Consider the following 18,093-nt stretch of genomic DNA (forward strand, 5'->3'; position numbering starts at 1 on the left):
AAGAGTACTGGAGTGGGTTGCCATTGCCTTCTCCGTCCACTATTCTCTACTCTCTTAGAAATCCTGTGCCCACATTAGTAATCTGCATTAAATCTTCATCCTTTTTCTTAGGGGATCTTTTCCTCTATCCTTTTCTTTTCATTGATGAAATTTCACGCCCAACTCAAAAGCCCTCTCTGGAGAGGTTGCCAGACCCAGAAAAGGCATTCCAAGTTTATGTTGATGAAAAAGAAGGAATAGCATTGGGAGTGTTAATTCAAAGGTTGGGATCTGAGCCCCAGCCTGTAGCTTACTTATCCAAGAGGCTCAAGCCAACCACCCTAGGCTGGCCTCCCTTCCTTTGAAAACTTGGAGCTATTGCAATCCTGATAGAAGATGCTTTAAAACTCTCTTTCGGGGGAAAGCTATTTTTTATCAGCCACCAAGTAAAACAACTTCTAAATGGGAGAGGCCATTTATGGATGTCTGATCAAAGAATCCTCAGATATCAAGTAGTGCTGATGGAAAATCCAGGACTGACTATATCCCCTTGTGAGGTTCTTAATCTAGCCACCCTCCTGCCTATCCCCAAGGGCTCTCTCCCCTTTCACTCTTGCCTAGAAACCTTGGACCACTGCGCAAAAACCCGGAAGGGATTGTCAGAAGATCCTCTGACCAATTCTGAGGAAATCTGGTACACGGATGGAAGCAGCTTTGTCTTGGATGGAAAAAGAAGAGCTGGATATGCAGTAGTCTCCAATTTTGAGGCCATAGAGGTTAAACTTTTGCCACCAGGTACTTCAGCCCAATTAGCTGAGCTCATAGCCCTGATTTGAACTTTAGAACTGGGAAAAGGAAAAAGAGTAGCCATTGACACTGACTCCAAGTATGCCTTTCTGGTGCTACATGCACAAGCTGCTTTTGGAAAGAAAGAGGCCACTTGAGCACCCGAGGTTCCCCAATCAAATATGGTGACAAAATCCTTAGGCTTTTGGAGGCAGTCCATCTGCCCACTGAGGTTTCAGTCTCCCACTGTAAAGGACACCAAAAAGGGAGCACAGAAGTGGCATGAGGGAACCAAGCAGCTGATTGGGCAGCTAAGAGAGCAGCATTACAGAACAATTACCCTATAGGGGTTGCCATCTTAGTTCCACAGACTAATTTGCCAGAAACTTCTTCATATACTGAAGGTGAGACTCTTAAAAGCTAAGAGTGTGGGCTTTCAAGAAGATCATATGGGGTGGTTCCACAAGGAGGGACTCCTTTCTCTGCCTGGGAACCTCCAATAAAGTCGGTTAGCTCCTTACATGCCACCACTCATTTAGGTGAAAAGGCCCTCCAAAGATTACTATAAAGGTCCTTCAGAAGAACAGGCCTCCAAATGACTATAAGCCAAGTGGTCTCCTCTTGTCCCACTTGCCAATTAAATAACCCCCAAGGAGCTTGAAGACCCCAGCTGGCCCAGCCTGTCCAATGAGGTGGGACCTACCCAGGAGAGGACTGGCAGATGGACTTCACCCAGATGCCAGTTTCTCAAGGGCATAAATACCTATTAGTCATGATAGATACATTCACACGATGGATTGAAGGCTTTCCCACACAGACTGAGAAGGCTGAGGAGGTGGTAAACAAACAAACAAAAAAACACCTGCTCCATGAAATCATTCCAAGATTTCGTCTGCCCAGGTCATTACAAAGTGGCAATGGGACATCATTTACTTATAAGGTTACCCAAGGGGTCTCTAAAGCATTGAGCATTACTTATTATCTCCATTGTGCCTGGAAGCCTCAGTCTTCAAGAGAAGTAGAAAGAGCCAACCAATTCTTAAAATCAGTGATAAAAAAGATAATCCAGGAGAGCTCCCTGGGATGGATGGAGGCTTTACCAATAGCTATCCTCTGCACCCATTTTGCCCCTAAGGGACAGGTTGGTCTTAGACTTTATGAGATGGTATATGGGAGACGTTTTGTTTATGCCAATGACCTTTTCCTAGATCCAGGGGCTCAGATCCTCTGGTCTTATATCATGACCATTGGACATTTCCACAGGATATAGGCTTGTGGTGTGTCAACCTAGACCCAAAAGATTCTAAGGAGTTACCACTATATGCTTCAGTGACTCAAGTCCTAATTAAAGTCTGGAAAGATGGATCTCCAAAGGCTCAACTTCAGCCAACATGGAAGGGCCTTACACTGTAATACTTTCTACACCACCACCCCCCCCCCCCAACCCCACAGCAGTCAAGATACTAGAAAACAACTCCTGGATTCACTACTCACGAGTCAAGACATGGAAGTAAACAGAAGAGGACACTCAATACACCTGTGAGCCCCTGGGAGATCTCAGATACCTATTCAGAACTACAAATGCATGCCATTCTAATGAACACCCCCCAAATTAAAATTTCATTGGATAAGATTTCTCAGGATAGCTCAAAAGAGCCAGCACAGGTTTGCAGGGGTTGTACTCCAAAACAGACAAGAACTAGATTTCCTGATCCCTAAACAAGGAAGGATTTGAGCCACTTGGATGAGACGTGCTGTTTCTGGGTAACTACCTCCAGTTAAGTTAAAGAAAGTCTCACAATCCTCAAGAAAAACATTCGGATCCTACAGGATCTCAAAGAACGAGCTGGAGTGTTCTTGGGGTGGCTACAATCTCTCTTTGGGCATCCTCCTGGTGATGGGAAATTTGTAGTTGGCTAATGCTCAGACGGTAAAACGTCTGCCTGTAATTCAGGAGACCCAGGTTCGATCCCCGAGTCAGGAAGATCCCCTGGAGAAGTAAATGGCAACCCACTCCAGTACTCTTGCCTAGAAAAGTCCATGGATGGAGGAGCCTGGTGGGCTACAGTCCATGGGGTCACATAGAGTCGGACACGACTGAGCGACTTTGCTTCGCTTTAATGCCCCTACTAGTTTCTGTCATTACCATATTAATGCTGCTTATGATTGCTCCATGTATTATCAATAGTCTAACCAATTTTGTCTCTGCCGAGGTCAACAAGCTACAACATGTGCCAGTTCAACAAGGATATATAAAACTACAGCCGACCACAGAAAATATCACTCACCCTTAGATGGACACCACTATAAGGACTCTGAGGCTTGAGACTAGCAAGAGGGGGAGGCCCAATGCCTCCCACAGTCCCAGGTCAGCAGGAAGCAGCCAGAGGGACCTCAAAGCCCCTATTCCCAGAGAATTGAGTCTCCCATCTCTTGAGGGGGGAATGTTAGACAGTTAGAATACGGAAAGGGAGTCCTGAATGGCAGTGGCTAAAACACAAAGAAGGGAAAACCCCGTGAAAATAGAACCAAGGAAGGTCCGAGGACTGGAGTGAGAACCTCAGGTAAAACAAACAGTCCTCCTGGCTAGCCCAGTTTACATAGGGCAGGCTCAGGGGGAAGAGAAAAAACATATAAAAAGAGGAGCCAAAATTGGGGCAGGGCTTCTCTTCATTTCAAGGTCTTTTGGGTCGGCACGCCTTCACGCCTCGAGGATGTATTTTCCTTTGCTTTCTAAATAAAACTGAGCTGTAATACAGAGCTGTAACACTAGTCTGTGCAAGGTCTGTAACACCGGTCCATCCATCACTTCAAACTTTTGTTGCGATGAGACAGAACTGAGGAAATTATCAACTCCCCTGACAAATCACACCAAATTTATTTCATCTAGTCACTCTCCCATTCTTGATAATTATTTGCTCCCAATAAGTATTTTGCCATTTTCCTCCTTTCTCAAATCCCTTTCTAAATTTATTCAGAATATAAATTCTTCTCACTTTGACTTCTATCACTTTGGTCCAGGACACACCATCTCTCATCTGGATACTGCTGTAACCTCATACTTCTTTCCAACTGCTATGGTCTGAATGTTTGTGTTCCCTAAAGTTCATATGGTGAAACTTCACAACTATTGCGAAGTCATGAAGAGGAGGAGGTGGGCCCTTTGGGAGGGAATTAGGTCATTAGTTCCCTCATAAAAGATGCCTAAGAGAGCTCCCTTGATCCTTCTGGCATGTGAGGATACAATGAGAAGTTGGAAGTCTACCACTAAGAAAAGGGCTCTGCTATCAATCATGCTGGGATGTGATTGTGGGCTTCCAGCCTCAGAACTGTGAGCAATGTTTCTATTATGTATAAGCTACCCGGTCTATGATATTTTGTTATAGAAACCTAAGCACACTAAGACATCAACTTCTCTCCCAAATATCTTTTCTCAACCCAGAAGATATTACTATAACATAAAAATATAAATAATAAATATAAATCTTACTCCTATTAATCCATTTAATGTTTCTCTACTAAATGGGGTAAATTCCAAAGTCTTTTGACAGTCTACAAGACTCTACATAATTGGATGAATCTTTATTTTTTGGCCTCTCTCTACTCTCAGTTTTGTTTTCTCTGTTCCAGCCATACTAGGTCCCTTTCAAAGGATCTCTGCCATAGTTACTTTCTATGCTTGAGATTATCTTCCTACAGATATTTTAGTGGCTAAATTTCTCACCTTATCTTTTCATAAAAGGCTACACAGTAACAATTTCTTTTTAATTTGGAGTAGACTTACAATATTATATTAGTTTCAGGTGAACAGCAAAGTGATTCTATATCTTTATACATTTTGTACCATACAAAGTTATTATATTGTTTACTCTATTTCCTGTGCTGTACATTTCTGTGACTTATTTTATAGCAGGTAGTTCATATGTCTTAATAATCTTCACCTATTTTACCCATCTCCCCACTCACCTTCCTACTGGCAACAACTAGTTTGTTCATGGTACTTATGAATCTGTCTCATTTTTTAAATTTTTTGTTTTGTTTTGTTAGATTTCACATATAGGTAAGAACACAGTATTTGTCCTTCCCTGTCTGACTTATTTCATTTAGCCTAATACCCTTTGGTTCTATCCATGTACTTGCAAATGGAAAGATTTCATTATTTTTATAGCTGGGTAATACTTCATTTTATGCACACACACACACACATACATACCACCATATATATGTGAAAGCACTCTTTTTATGCCTCTGCTGTTAAGGCAAAGCTCCCTGAACCTCTTTTCTCTATGTGCTCAATTGGTTTAAAATAAGACAATATTATGATATTTTGCTCCATCATGTTATTTTTTTTTAGTTACTCCTTAAATGAAAACAAAATACTACATACATACATATATATATATATACATACACACATATACACATACATATATACACATCACTTCTTTATACATTCACTTGTCAGTGAGTACTTAGATTGCTTGCATATCTTGGCTACTGTAAATTACAATGAACACTGGGGTTCATATATCTCTTCAAATAAGTGACTTTGTTTTCTTCAGAAAAATACCTAGAAGTAGAATTAATGGCTGCTGCTGGATAATATGGTAATTATATTTTTTTATTTTATTTTTATTATTTATTTATTTACTTTATTTTTTAACTTTACAATATTGTATATATGGTAAAACCAATACAATATTGTAAGGTAATTCTATTTTTAATTTTAATTTTTAGAGGAACCTCCATGTTGTTTGCCATTAGTAGTTGTACTAATTTACATTCCCACTAACAGTGCACAGGGGTACCCCTTTCTCCTCATCCTTGACAACACTTGTTGTCATTTCCTGTCTTCGCAATGATAGCCAATATAACAGGTGTGAGGTAGTATCTCACTATGGTTTTGATATGCACTCTGTGATGATGATTGATATTGATGCCAGGACCCAGAGCTGGGTTGTTCAATGTGGAGCTTGGGCCCATGTTCCTTAGGGAGAACCTCCAAGCCTATGCTATTCCCTTCTTTTAGGTCATCCATCCAGGATGTGGGTCTGGATAACATGATACTGTTTTATATCCTTGATTGTGGTAGAGCTGTTCAGCTAGCCTTCAAGTCATTCTCAGAGAGGGTTATTCTCTATGTAGTTGTATTCTCTATGTAGTTGTTTTTGTGTGTCCATGAGAGCTGATGGGCTCAGGGTATTCCTACTCTGCCATCTTGATTCCTCCTTTCTATTTTATTTGTTGCACAATGACCTAATTTTTAAGTACAAACCCATGCTCAGTTTTCTTGATCCCCCTTATACGTTTTATTTTTCCATATCATTTTGTTATTTATAACACACTGGTTTATTATGCTATTACTAGTTTATTATGCTATGATCAATTTTATTTTTCTCTTTTCCACTTAACCAATATAATGAAACTTCTGTTTTTAACTTTTATATCTGAAAAGCCTAGAACAGACCCTGATAAAATAATACTTAAGTAGCTGATGACATAATGAATTAACTAGTAAAATCTATCCGTCTACATTCGCTCACAATCCCATGTATCTTATCACCCACTGACTGTGTTAAATTTTGTACTAAATTTTGTATCTGTTTCATTCTGTATCTTCTACTTCTCCCTTTGTGCTCATTCTCATAGCCATTTACAGCTCAAGTGTTCATAAGCTTAAAAATAACTCAGCTTTGACCTTAAGCCAACTTTATCTTCAGTATTAGCATATCCTATACTATGATATCAAAATTTTTTAGAGAAATATCAATAACTGTTGACTCCATTTCCTCATACTTAAACCCCTATTCCCACTGCTTGCATTGAACCTCTTCATATTTATTTGGAACACTTTTTACCATGATTTCTAAACCAAAAGTTCTCTTGAGTTTCCTACCACACTCCCATCCATTTCAGGGGAAGCTTTCTATACTACACTATTAGTATTTGAGCCTTGCAGAAATCTGCCCTAGACCCTCTCACATAATCACCCTTCACTTTCTCCCTAGATATCTTGTCCACCCCATATCTTCAACTATACCAGATACTAACACCTTCTGAATTCATATCTCCCTCTCTCCTGAAGTCTGGAGACCACATTTTCCATATAAATGCACCAAAGCTGTCTAAAATATGTTAAAACTAAATATTCATCTTCTCTACAAACCTCTGCTCTTTCTTCCATATTTCCTATCATAATATACCATATAACCAATCATTAGCTCTAATGTTCAATCAGCGAGAACTGTCAACTCTACATTTTTAATTACCTTGTGACCATTACCATTATCTTTCGCTGTGACTATAATTTCCTTATTGGATAATTTTTTTTTCTCACTATAAGTCATGATACAATTCTATAAAGAGTTGTCTTAAACAATCAAAACTTATGACTATATTCTCCAGTTAAATTATTTTCAGTTCAGTTCAATCGCTCAGTTGTGTCCGACTTTTTGCGACCCAATGAACTGCAGCACGCCAGGCCTCCCTGTCCATCACCATCTCCCGGAGTTCACTCAAACTCATGTCCATTGAGTCGGTATTGTCATCCAGCCATCTTATCCTCTGTCGTCCCCTTTTCCCCCTGCCCATAATCCTTCTCAGCATCCGAGTCTTTTCCAATGAGTCAACTCTTCGCATGAGGCAGCCAAAGTACTGGAGTTTCAGCTTTAACATCATTCCCTCCAAAGAACACCCAGGGCTGATCTCCTTTAGATTGGACTGGCTGGATCTCCTTGCAGTCCAAGGGACTCTCAAGAGTCTTCTCCAACACCAGAGTTCGCAAGCATCAATTCTTTGGTGCTCAGCTTTCTTCACAGTCCAACTCTCACATCCATACATGACCACTGGAAAAACCATAGCCTTGACTAAATGGACCTTTACTGGCCAAGTAATGTCTCTGCTTTTCAATATGCTATCTAGATTGGTCATAACTTTTCTTCCAAGGAGTAAGCATCTTTTAAGTTCATGGCTGCAGTCACAATCTGCAGTGATTTTGGAGCCCAAAAAGATAAAGTCTGAACTGTTTCCACTGTTTCCCCATCTATTTCTCATGAAGTGATGGGACTGACCCCACATTTATGGCAGAAAGTGAAGAGGAACTAAAAAGCCTCTTGATGAAGGTGAAAGAGGAGAGTGAAAAAGTTGGCTTAAAGCTTGACATTCAGAAAACGAAGATCATGGCATCTGGTCCCATCACTTCATGGGAAATAGATGGGGAAACAGTGGAAACAGTGTCAGACTTTATTTTTTGGGGCTCCAAAATCACTGCAGATGGTGACTGCAGCCATGAACTTAAAAGACGCTTACTCCTTGGAAGAAAAGTTATGACCAACCTAGATAGCATATTGAAAAGCAGATACATTACTTTGCCAACAAAGGTCCATCTCATCAAGGCTTTGATTTTTCCTGTGGTCAGGTATGGTTGTGAGAGTTGGACTGTGAAGAAGGCCGAGTGCTGAAGAATTGATGCCTTTGAACTGTGGTGTTGGAGAAGACTCTTGAGAGTCCCTTGGACTACAAGGAGATCCAACCAGTCCATTCTGAAGGAGATCAACCCTGGGATTTCTTTGGAAGGACTGATGCTAAAGCTGAAACTCCAGTACTTTGGCCACCTCATGCGAAGAGTTGACTCATTGGAAAAGACTCTGATGCTGGGAGGGATTGGGGGCAGGAGGAGAAGGGGACGACAGAGGATGAGATGGCTGGATGGCATTACTGACTCAATGAATGTGAGTTTGAGTGAACTCCGAGAGTTGGTGATGGACAGGGAGGCCTGGTGTGCTGCGATTCATGGGGTTCCAAAGAGTTGGACACAACTGAGCGACTGAACTGAACTGATGGGACCAAATGCTATGATCTTCGTTTTCTGAATGTTTAGCTTTAAGCCAACTTTTTCACTCTCCTCTGTCACTTTCATCAAGAGGCTTTTTAGTTCCTCTTTACTTTCTGCCATAAGGGTGGTGTCATCTGCATATCCAAGATTATTGATATTTCTCCTGGAAATCTTGATTCCAGCTTGTGCTTCTTCCACCCCAGCATTTCTCATGATGTACTCTGCATAGAAGTTAAATAAGCAGGGCGACAATATACAGCCTTAATGTACTCCTTTTCCAATTTGGAACCAGTCTGTTGTTCCATGTCCAGTTCTAACTGTTGTTCCTGACCTGCATATAGGTTTCTCAAGAGGCAGGTCAGGTGGTCTGATATGCCCATCTCTTTCAGAATTTTCCACAGTTTATTGTGATCCACACAGTCAAAGGCTTTTGCATAGTCAATAAAGCAGAAGTAGATGTTTTCTGGCACTCTCTTGCTTTTTCAATGATCCAGCAGATGTTGGCAATTTGATCTCTGCCTTTCTCTGCCAATTTTCCTCTGCCTTTTCTAAAACCATCTTGAACATTTGGAAGTTCACAGTTCATGTATTGCTGAAGCCTGGCTTGGAGAATTTTGAGCATTACTTTACTAGTGTGTGAGATGAGTGCAATTGTGTTGTAGTTTGAGCATTCTCTGACATTGCCTTTCTGATAGTGACTCCATATTCCCCAGTTGGTGTAATGTAAAGAATCACTTAGATTAGAATCTGTTCTCTGCTTCAGTTTCAAGTCTCATTTTTCTTTATTACCTATACTCCTCCTTACAGTGTTTCTCTCATTCTGAACTACTTGCTGCTGCTGCTGCTGCTAAGTCACTTTAGTGGTGTCCAACTCTGTGCGACTCCATAGACGGCAGCCCTCCAGGCTCCCCTGTCCCTGGGATTCTCCAGGCAAGAACACTGGAGTGTGTTGCTATTTCCTTCTCCAATGCAGGAAAGTAAAAAGTGAAAGTGAAGTCGCTCAGTCATGTTCAACCTTCAGCGACCCCATGGACTGCAGCCTTCCAGGCTCCTCCATCCATGGGATTTTCCAGGCAAGAGTACTGGAGTAGGGTGCCATTGCCTTCTCCGAACTACTTGCAGTTTCCTGGATATAACAGATTTCTTCACTCTTAACTCTGGTCCTTAGCACATAATCTTGCCTCTTATGGGATATATTTTCCTCAACATATAAAATCTCCCCTGGTACTCTCCACCCATATTTTCATTGAATTTACACATTTACCTTCACGTCTTAGATTAGACTTTGTATTAATTGTGAATTCCAAGTGAGTTTTTCTTCTTTATGCTACTGTATCACACTGTGCTTATTGTTGACATCACTTTCACATTAATTATAATCACTATATGAAATGTGTTCTTTCTCTAAACTGACAAAGCAAGCAGAAAATGTACATATGTATAGTGCCTAGTATATATTACCTGGCAAGTTTGCTTTTTGTTAACTTAAAAAGTTAGTATGGTGATTATTATGCTTCAGGTATAATAAATTAATCTTCATAAAAATACTATGATTTAGGTGGCATTATTATTATAATTTCATGGATGAGAAAACTGAAGCTGAGAAAAGTTAAGAAACTATGAAAGATCAAACAATTATAAATTGGTAAAGCTAAGAATCGATGCTTTTGAACTGCGGTGTTGGAGAAGACTTGAGAGTCCCTTGGACAGCAAGGAGATCAAACCAGTCACTCCTAAAGGAAATCAACCTTGAATATTCATTGGAAGGACTGATGCTGAAGCTCCAATACTTTGGCCACCTGATATGAAAAGCTGCCTCATTGGAAAAGACTCTGATGCTGGGAAAGATTGAAGGCAAAAGGAGAAGAGTGTGGCAGAGGATGAGATGGCATGACTCAATGGACATGAATTTGAACAAACTCTGGGAGATAGTGAAGGCCAGGGAAGTCTACAGTGCTGCAGTCCAGGGGGTCGCAAAGAGTCAGACATAACTTACAGACTGAACAACAACAATTAAGGTTAAATATTATTGCCATGCAATTATTGCTCAATCAATGAAAATATGAATAACTTAGGGAATAAGTGCATGAATTTTCCTTTCCCCAGATCACCAAGCATTTGTTACCAGTAACTGGGGTATACGTTTTACAATGCAGTCTGTGTTTTCTTTGGAGGATTTTTTTTTTTTTTTTCCTCCAGAAAGTTACTCAGTCTCTCAAGCAAACATATTCTGGTAATCCATCTGCCAGTATGTGTCTTAATCTGAACAGCAGACACAATTGACAAAAATGAGACATTGATTACACTAAGTTGAAGAGGTCCCTTAATAACTTGAAGAGGCTTTTTCTGTGAACAGTTGTACAGATTGTGTCCACAACGAGGGCCTCTGGCCAATGGGGCTAAAATCCAGCCCAGAATGTACTGTCATTTTGGAGGAAGAAATGACATTTTAACTAATTAATTTTTCCAGCAAGCAGGGGTACATTTTTCAATTAGTCTGCCAGATTGGATGTTTTTTTTTTTTTTTTTCCCTAATTCTAATTATTTTCTATTTTTTATTTTTTTAAACAAAGTCATCACTAGCAGTCATCACTAGTCATATGCTAGCGGAGAGCCTGCCCAGGAGGGTTTAGACATTTAAGTATATATTCTTTTCTAAGTCATATGATTTTATCAAATTTCCTCAACATTATTTTTCTCATCTGAAGAATGGAGGTAATAAAATCTAACTCAAAGTTTTGTTAAGAATATTGAATGATATAATTCATACACATCACCAATACTTTGTGTTGCATACAGTAATTACTCCATAAATATTGGATTTTATGTTAAAATTTTTATTCCATTTAATATCATTACTATTTCTTCTTAAAAGTTTTCTTAGAATGATTGCATCTTCTTTGGATTCTGATAGCTAATGAAGCTTAGTGAGATAAAACAACCTTTGAAATTTTGTTGGAACAAATGTTAAGACAGCAATCTTGAACACCATTCCCTAAATATTAGAATACAAGAAAAACTGTTTATGCATGTACATTTTCTACTCAAAGTTATCAGAAGTACTATTAAAATTACAGAATTACTCTTGTCATACAAAATCAAAGATGTTTCAGCATAGAGTATAGTAAAAAGTGAAGGTACTTTCTGTTCCTAACTTGGCAAATTCAGATAAATTTATGAACACTATGTTATAAACTGTTCTAGACCAAGGGCAATCATCAGGATGAATCTGTAGCAAAGTCTCAGGTTATGTAACTTATTTGTGTTATATGGTAAGATGAATAATTCCTCAAAAATGTCTAGGACTTACTCGTAGGTGACTATGTTACCTTAAGTGGTAAAAGAGACTGGCAGCTTGAATAAATTAAATATCACAGGTTAAAGAGATTATCCTAAACTATCTGGGTGGGTCAAACTCAGTCACAAATATCCTTACAAGTTGGGGTCAGTAGAAGAAAATATGACAGTGGAATCAAAGGGATAGAGTGATGCTAACTAGAATATCACCAGTCAAGGACTGAAGATGACTTCTAAACACTAACAAAGGCAAGGAAACACATCTCCCCTAAAGCCTCCAGATGGAACAGACTGTCTAACACCTTGAGTTTAGTCAAGTAAAACTGATTTTGGATTTCTGACTTCCTAAACTATAAAAATAATAAATTTTTATTGTTTTAAGCTACTAAATGTGTTTCAATTTGTTATAGTAGCAATACGAAACTAATATAGGCAGGTGATCTTATAACAGTGAGTGGGGAATTGAGATAGGAAAAGAGGAAAAATCAGTATCATCATCAATTAAATATATATATATATATATATATATACACACACATACATACATATATAGTCTTTTGGATAAATTTGAGAATGGTGTGGAATATATAGATACCTCTGAAATTCTCTACTCCTCACCAAAGTATGAAAAATCTGGGGATTTTATACACAAATTTCCATCAGTCATCTTTTTAGGGCTAATTCTGAAAGTATTAGTTTCCTGTCACTTCTGGACTGCAACGTGGGCCAATAAAGCAGAGTCTAGCGGCCAGAGAGAACCCATGGGCAAAGAACTGCAGTGCTGATGCCTGGAAGTCTACCTGTTGTGCGCTGACGCGTAATTAGGAGGATGGAAACAGGACACTGATAGCATCTACAGAGGTTTCCAACGCGTGTTTACTCATGGTGAGTGAACTAAAAAATGCAATGAAATTAGGAACTGCTTATTTGTTTTAGTGTTGCATACACACATCTTTGAAACATGATGCACTAAAGTAAGCCAAATAATTCCTTTTGAAATTAGCAATCTAAAGGGAAAAGTGAAGTATTATCCTTAGTAAAACTGAATAATCTATCTGAAATTTAAACATTCAAAGATTGGCCAAACATATCATCATGTACACCTTATCAAAACATGAACCTAAAATCAGATTGCTTTAATATTAACCTTCTCCAAAAGTGCCTCACAGAAAGAAATTGTTACCAACGTCACACAAATAATATTTTAAATATTAAATTAGTCTTATGCTGCAGTAACTTATGTTCAGTTCATTTCAGTCACTCAGTCGTGTCTGACTCTTCGCGACCTCATGAATCGCAGCACGCCAGGCCTCCCTGTCCATCACCAACTCCTGGAGTTCACTCAGACTCACGTCCATTGAGTCAGTGATGCCATCCAGCCATCTCATCCTCTGTCGTCCCCTTTTCCTCCTGCCCCCAATCCCTCTCAGCATCAGAGTCTTTTCCAATGAATCAACTCTTCGCATGAGGTGGCCAAAGTACTGGAGTTTCAGCTTTAGCATCATTGCTTCCAAAGAAATCCCAGGGCTGATATCCTTCAGAATGGACTAGCTGGATCTCCTTGCAGTCCAAGGGATACCTACTTAACAAATATGAGTTTTGAGCCCACATTTGAATGATTTATTGATCACTCATTCATTTTATATTGAAGAAACATTTTAAAAACACATATTATGCACTAGACACAACTCTAGGTACTAGAGATATAGAGCTTACACTATAGAAAATACAGACAATAAAAAATACATAATTAAACATATAATATGTAAAAGTGATCAGTTTCATAGAGAAAGATAAAACTGTAACAGTGGACATAAAGTTCCAGGAGTAGGAGGAGATATAAAAAATTTAAGTGTTATTTAAAGAAGTTTTTTATGAGTATAATTTAAGGGACATTTGAGATTGGATTTACACATTTGATATTTGTCAATGAGTAAATGTTATTGAAAAACACAGACTATAAGAAATAGGCAAATGGATCAAGTACCTATAGAATATTATATCTGAGGACAGAATTCTGCAGCAACCAAGATTTTATATGTTGGGGAAATGAGAAAACTCAGCACTGAGATGGAGAAGCAGCAGTAACAGAAGTAGAACAAACAACAGAATTAGGACAAAGTGTAGTATACTTAAAGCCAAGTTAAAAAAGAAAAGAGTCTCAAGGAGAAGTGAGAGACCTCTTGTATGAAATATTGATTTCCTACAAGGGATGAACACTATCCAGTGGATTTACCAATGTGCAATGGACGTAAATTTGGGAAAACTCCAGGAGATACTGAAGGACAGAGGAGCCTGATGTGCTGCAGTCCTTGGGGTCTCAAAGAGTCAGACATGACTTCATCACTGAACAGCAAGGAACAAGTTTAATGGTGCTCTTCAAAAGACCTGTTTGTTGAAAAGAGGAGGCTTACTGGAGAGGTTTTAACAAAGTGTCAGGAAGGGACCTGTCCTTCAGTTCTATATCATATATTCTTCACTGTAATTTCACTCATTAAACTCTTCTCTAGTGGATACCATATAATTCATATTCCTTTTTGGAGACAATTCTGTCTTTTTCATCCATTCCTTTTGTGTGATCCATCAGCTATCTCTCATAGATATTATCATATCTATTTTGAAATTATGAACTTCTGATTTCAGTGTTATTTCCTATCTTTGGTATTGGTTAAATTCCTTTGAATTCAAGCTGGGGTGAAGATCCCACATTGCTTTCTTTCATGTCTTTCTGTATGAATCTATGTATGTTGGAGCAGGGATATACTAATGTTAACGTAGTAAAATGTTTTAATTATTTTTCTCTTTTTACACTATTTTTAAATGAGAGCTGTATTATTTTAAAATATATGTTATTTACATTGAAATGTCTTAAAACAGTAGACAATTCAAAATGGAGTAAGTATAGATGTTTTGGGTAATTAATTTGGATTCAGTTTGTGTATGTCTTATTCTGCTTTCACCCCTAGGTATATTTAATGAAAATGCACCTTCACTTTGGTAGTATATTGTGTGTTATGTACATTTCCTCTGAATCTCTGATATCATCATTCTTTAGTAGCATTCATACTTTACTGCTACCATACTTATGAGGAACACCTTCCCCTCTGTGTTCCTTTTTCCTTTCCCAGAAGTAATGTCTATGCAAGAATGACAATAGTTTATTCTTTGATCCACTAGATCTCAGAACTATTTTGGCTATTTTATAATCAATGTAAATTGCATCACTGACTCAATGGACATGAGTTTGAGCAAACTCTGGGAGCTGGTGATGGACAGGGAAGCCTGGAGAGCTGCAGTCCATGGGGTCGCAAAGAGCTGGACACGACTGAGTGACTGAACTGAACTGAATCAATGTAAAAACCCTCTCCTGGGATGTGTGTGTGTGTGTGTGTGTGTGTGTGTGTGTGTGTGTGTGCTCCGTAGCTCAGTTGTGTCTGACACTTTGCAGCTATAGTAACTTTGCAGCTATATAACAACAACAGTCCCTCAGGCTCCTCTGCCAATGGAATTTTCCAGGCAAGAATACAAGAGTGGGGTGCTATTTCCTACTCCAGGGGTTCTTCCTGATGAGGAATAGAACTCCTGCCTCTTGCATCTCTTGCATTGGCAGGAAGATTCTTTACCACTAGCACAGTCTGGGAAGCCTTCTCTTAGGATAACCCTTGTTATTGCTTTCTGTTCCCCTCCACCATGAGGATTCTACTCCTCTCTCTCCTGTCCAATCCCTACCTAGTTCTACACTCTTTCTTAGACTTAACAGAAAACTCTGCCGGTCAGATATCTGTATTTCCCCATATACACAGAAGCTACAGTTTGTTGTATGCTTTGCTGATAAGTATAGGCTATAGGAGTATAGGCTATAGGTGGTTTGATTGTATTTGTTTTCTGTTTGGACTTATATGTGGGTGTTTTTTCTTTTTTTTTGTTTTGTTTTTGGTTAAGAATATGTAGAGAAATTTGTCGATTTCCATGATCACCAGGATAGTTAAAACTGCCTCTCAATGTAGTATTGTTAGTCCTTCCTCTTACCAATAAATATTGATATAGATAAAAACTTTGTTGAAAGACTGGGGGGACATTACTGTGTCTTATTAATGATCATATCCAATTTTAAATAATCAAAACTTGGAACTTATAGTCTATGAATCTAAAGGATTCAAAAGAATAGTAACAAGCAAAAAGAAACAACTATGTATAAATGGAAAGAAACAACTCTTTGTTTGTTGAGAAAAATGGGGATTTTCAAAACAACTATTACATCAAAGACATATTAAAGAACACTACAAAGAATTCAAGTTAACTTTCACAGTAATAAGTTTTAATAATCTGCATAAATATAGTAATCATACATTTGAATAAATGGCTGTGGGGAGCAATGTGGAAGTTCATTTCTGGAAATCATCAAAGATAAAAGTAGCATATTTTTTTTGTTTTTATGGGAGACTTAAATGAAATATTTCCTGACCAATAAGAAATGAAATATTTTACTTTTCAGTGTTCCTTTCAGCCATAAGATCAGTCTCTATGATCCAACTGTATTTCTCACCTATTACCTTGATAGCTTTATTCTTTGTGGTATTATGTCCCTTTCTTCTTTCTATCGTAAGAGGAGAAAGATACAACGTGGAGTCCTTATACCATCCCATATACTACTTTTGAAGAAAAATAAAAGCTGAAGGGGTTGGGGAAATACTATAGAAGTGTTGAGCAGCTGGAAACAAGAACACAATTTCTGCAAATGTTCACAGCTTCAATTGCATACTTAATTTATCTATATGACTCAACAAAATCACTTAACCACACAAAAATACTTAACATTTGGAATTCGAAAATTACCGCACTAATATCATTAGTAAGAACTATCATCAGCAACATGGAAAACACTCAAATATCTCTAATCCAGAAAATTTTAATTTCCCAGCTATGCTAAAAGTAACAAAATCATTTTCCTAGCTGCTTTTCTACTGCTTATAAAATCAACCCTTGAGAACAATGGTAAGTTAAATGCTACTTTCTTATTCATGAAAAAGGAAGCAGGCTGAAAAGAGCACAGCTGCCCCAATACCTTCAAGAACACCTTTCATCGTTTGCAGAATCACACACATATTTATATATTTGTGAGTGCATATACACACACACTGCCACAAACTTCAAGAGGTTAGAATAATTTTTATCCTGTTTCACATTCTATCTACTAAAGCATTTTGATGTATTAATTGATGATAGGTAAACTGACAGAATAGAAATAACATTTTTGAATTAAAAACATCTTTTTCTAATTACATAATTTTAGCATTTGACACTGTTTTTGAGACATGATTTGTTTTATATAAATGCTATGAATGTAGTATTTTAAAAACCTCATCTCAGTAGCACTAGTATTTTCACTGCACTCAACTGAAAACAATCCATTACCATTAGAAGCCTATTTATATTAATCTGTGTCAAGGTTTAAAAAGAGAAAGGAATATTGCTAAAGTTGCTACTGTCCAAGTCTATGAAAATTCTCAAAATTTTAGCTATAAAGTTAGGGTATAGTGACAATGTATTTAAAGACATTTAAACAAAAAATTTAAAGACTTTTTGTGATTCTTTGTCTAGGAAATTCTCCTATGTCTTTCCCCAGAATAAAGTTAATCTGTCAGAGAGATTTTTATTTTTATTTTAAAATAACTGTTACCTCATCTTCTTGCAACAACTTACTTATATACAAGCAAACCATATTTAAGAAATTAATTTCCACTAAAGAAACTACTTCCATAGCTTTCAAGCTCTATAATATTTAATACATTATGAACACTCATCATTTCACTCCTATGAAATTTTCTCCTTAATTGAATTAGTTGTTTTATTTCTTCTTTACCTGTTTTTCCCGGTATTTTTCTTCAGCTCCTTTATACTCCTGAGATGTTTGTGTCCTTTCCTTCTCCCATCTTTCTAGAATCTCAGTATTTGTATCTAAGCCCATAGCTTTGTTTTTTACACATCAATAAATTTACTATTGAATTAATAAAGTTTAAGCTTTAGAAATCATTTCTCATGGCTCTATTTAAAGACACTGTACCAAACACTGTATTACAAAATTTATACATTTTAAAAGATCTCCAAAAATTGTACCAGTTTCCCACATGTAAAACTAGCATAACTCCCTGCTCTTGACTGTATACACCTGATCTGAGACCCAGATGCATCTGTGA

At 37.9% G+C, this 18,093-nt stretch overlaps 1 long non-coding RNA gene across 1 annotated transcript in view; it reads right to left on the reverse strand.

Annotated features, from left to right (window-relative positions):
• Positions 1 to 13,635: 13,635 nt before the first annotated feature.
• The window catches only part of LOC123330063, a 105,071-nt gene continuing 100,613 nt past the window's right edge, over positions 13,636 to 18,093 (reverse strand). Inside the window, exon 3 of the long non-coding RNA XR_006545771.1 lies at positions 13,636 to 14,284. This is a non-coding gene — a long non-coding RNA (uncharacterized LOC123330063). The remainder of the gene's footprint in view (positions 14,285 to 18,093) is intronic.

This window comes from Bubalus bubalis, chromosome 17 (assembly GCF_019923935.1).
Source record: "Bubalus bubalis isolate 160015118507 breed Murrah chromosome 17, NDDB_SH_1, whole genome shotgun sequence".
Classification (NCBI taxonomy): domain Eukaryota; kingdom Metazoa; phylum Chordata; class Mammalia; order Artiodactyla; family Bovidae; genus Bubalus; species Bubalus bubalis.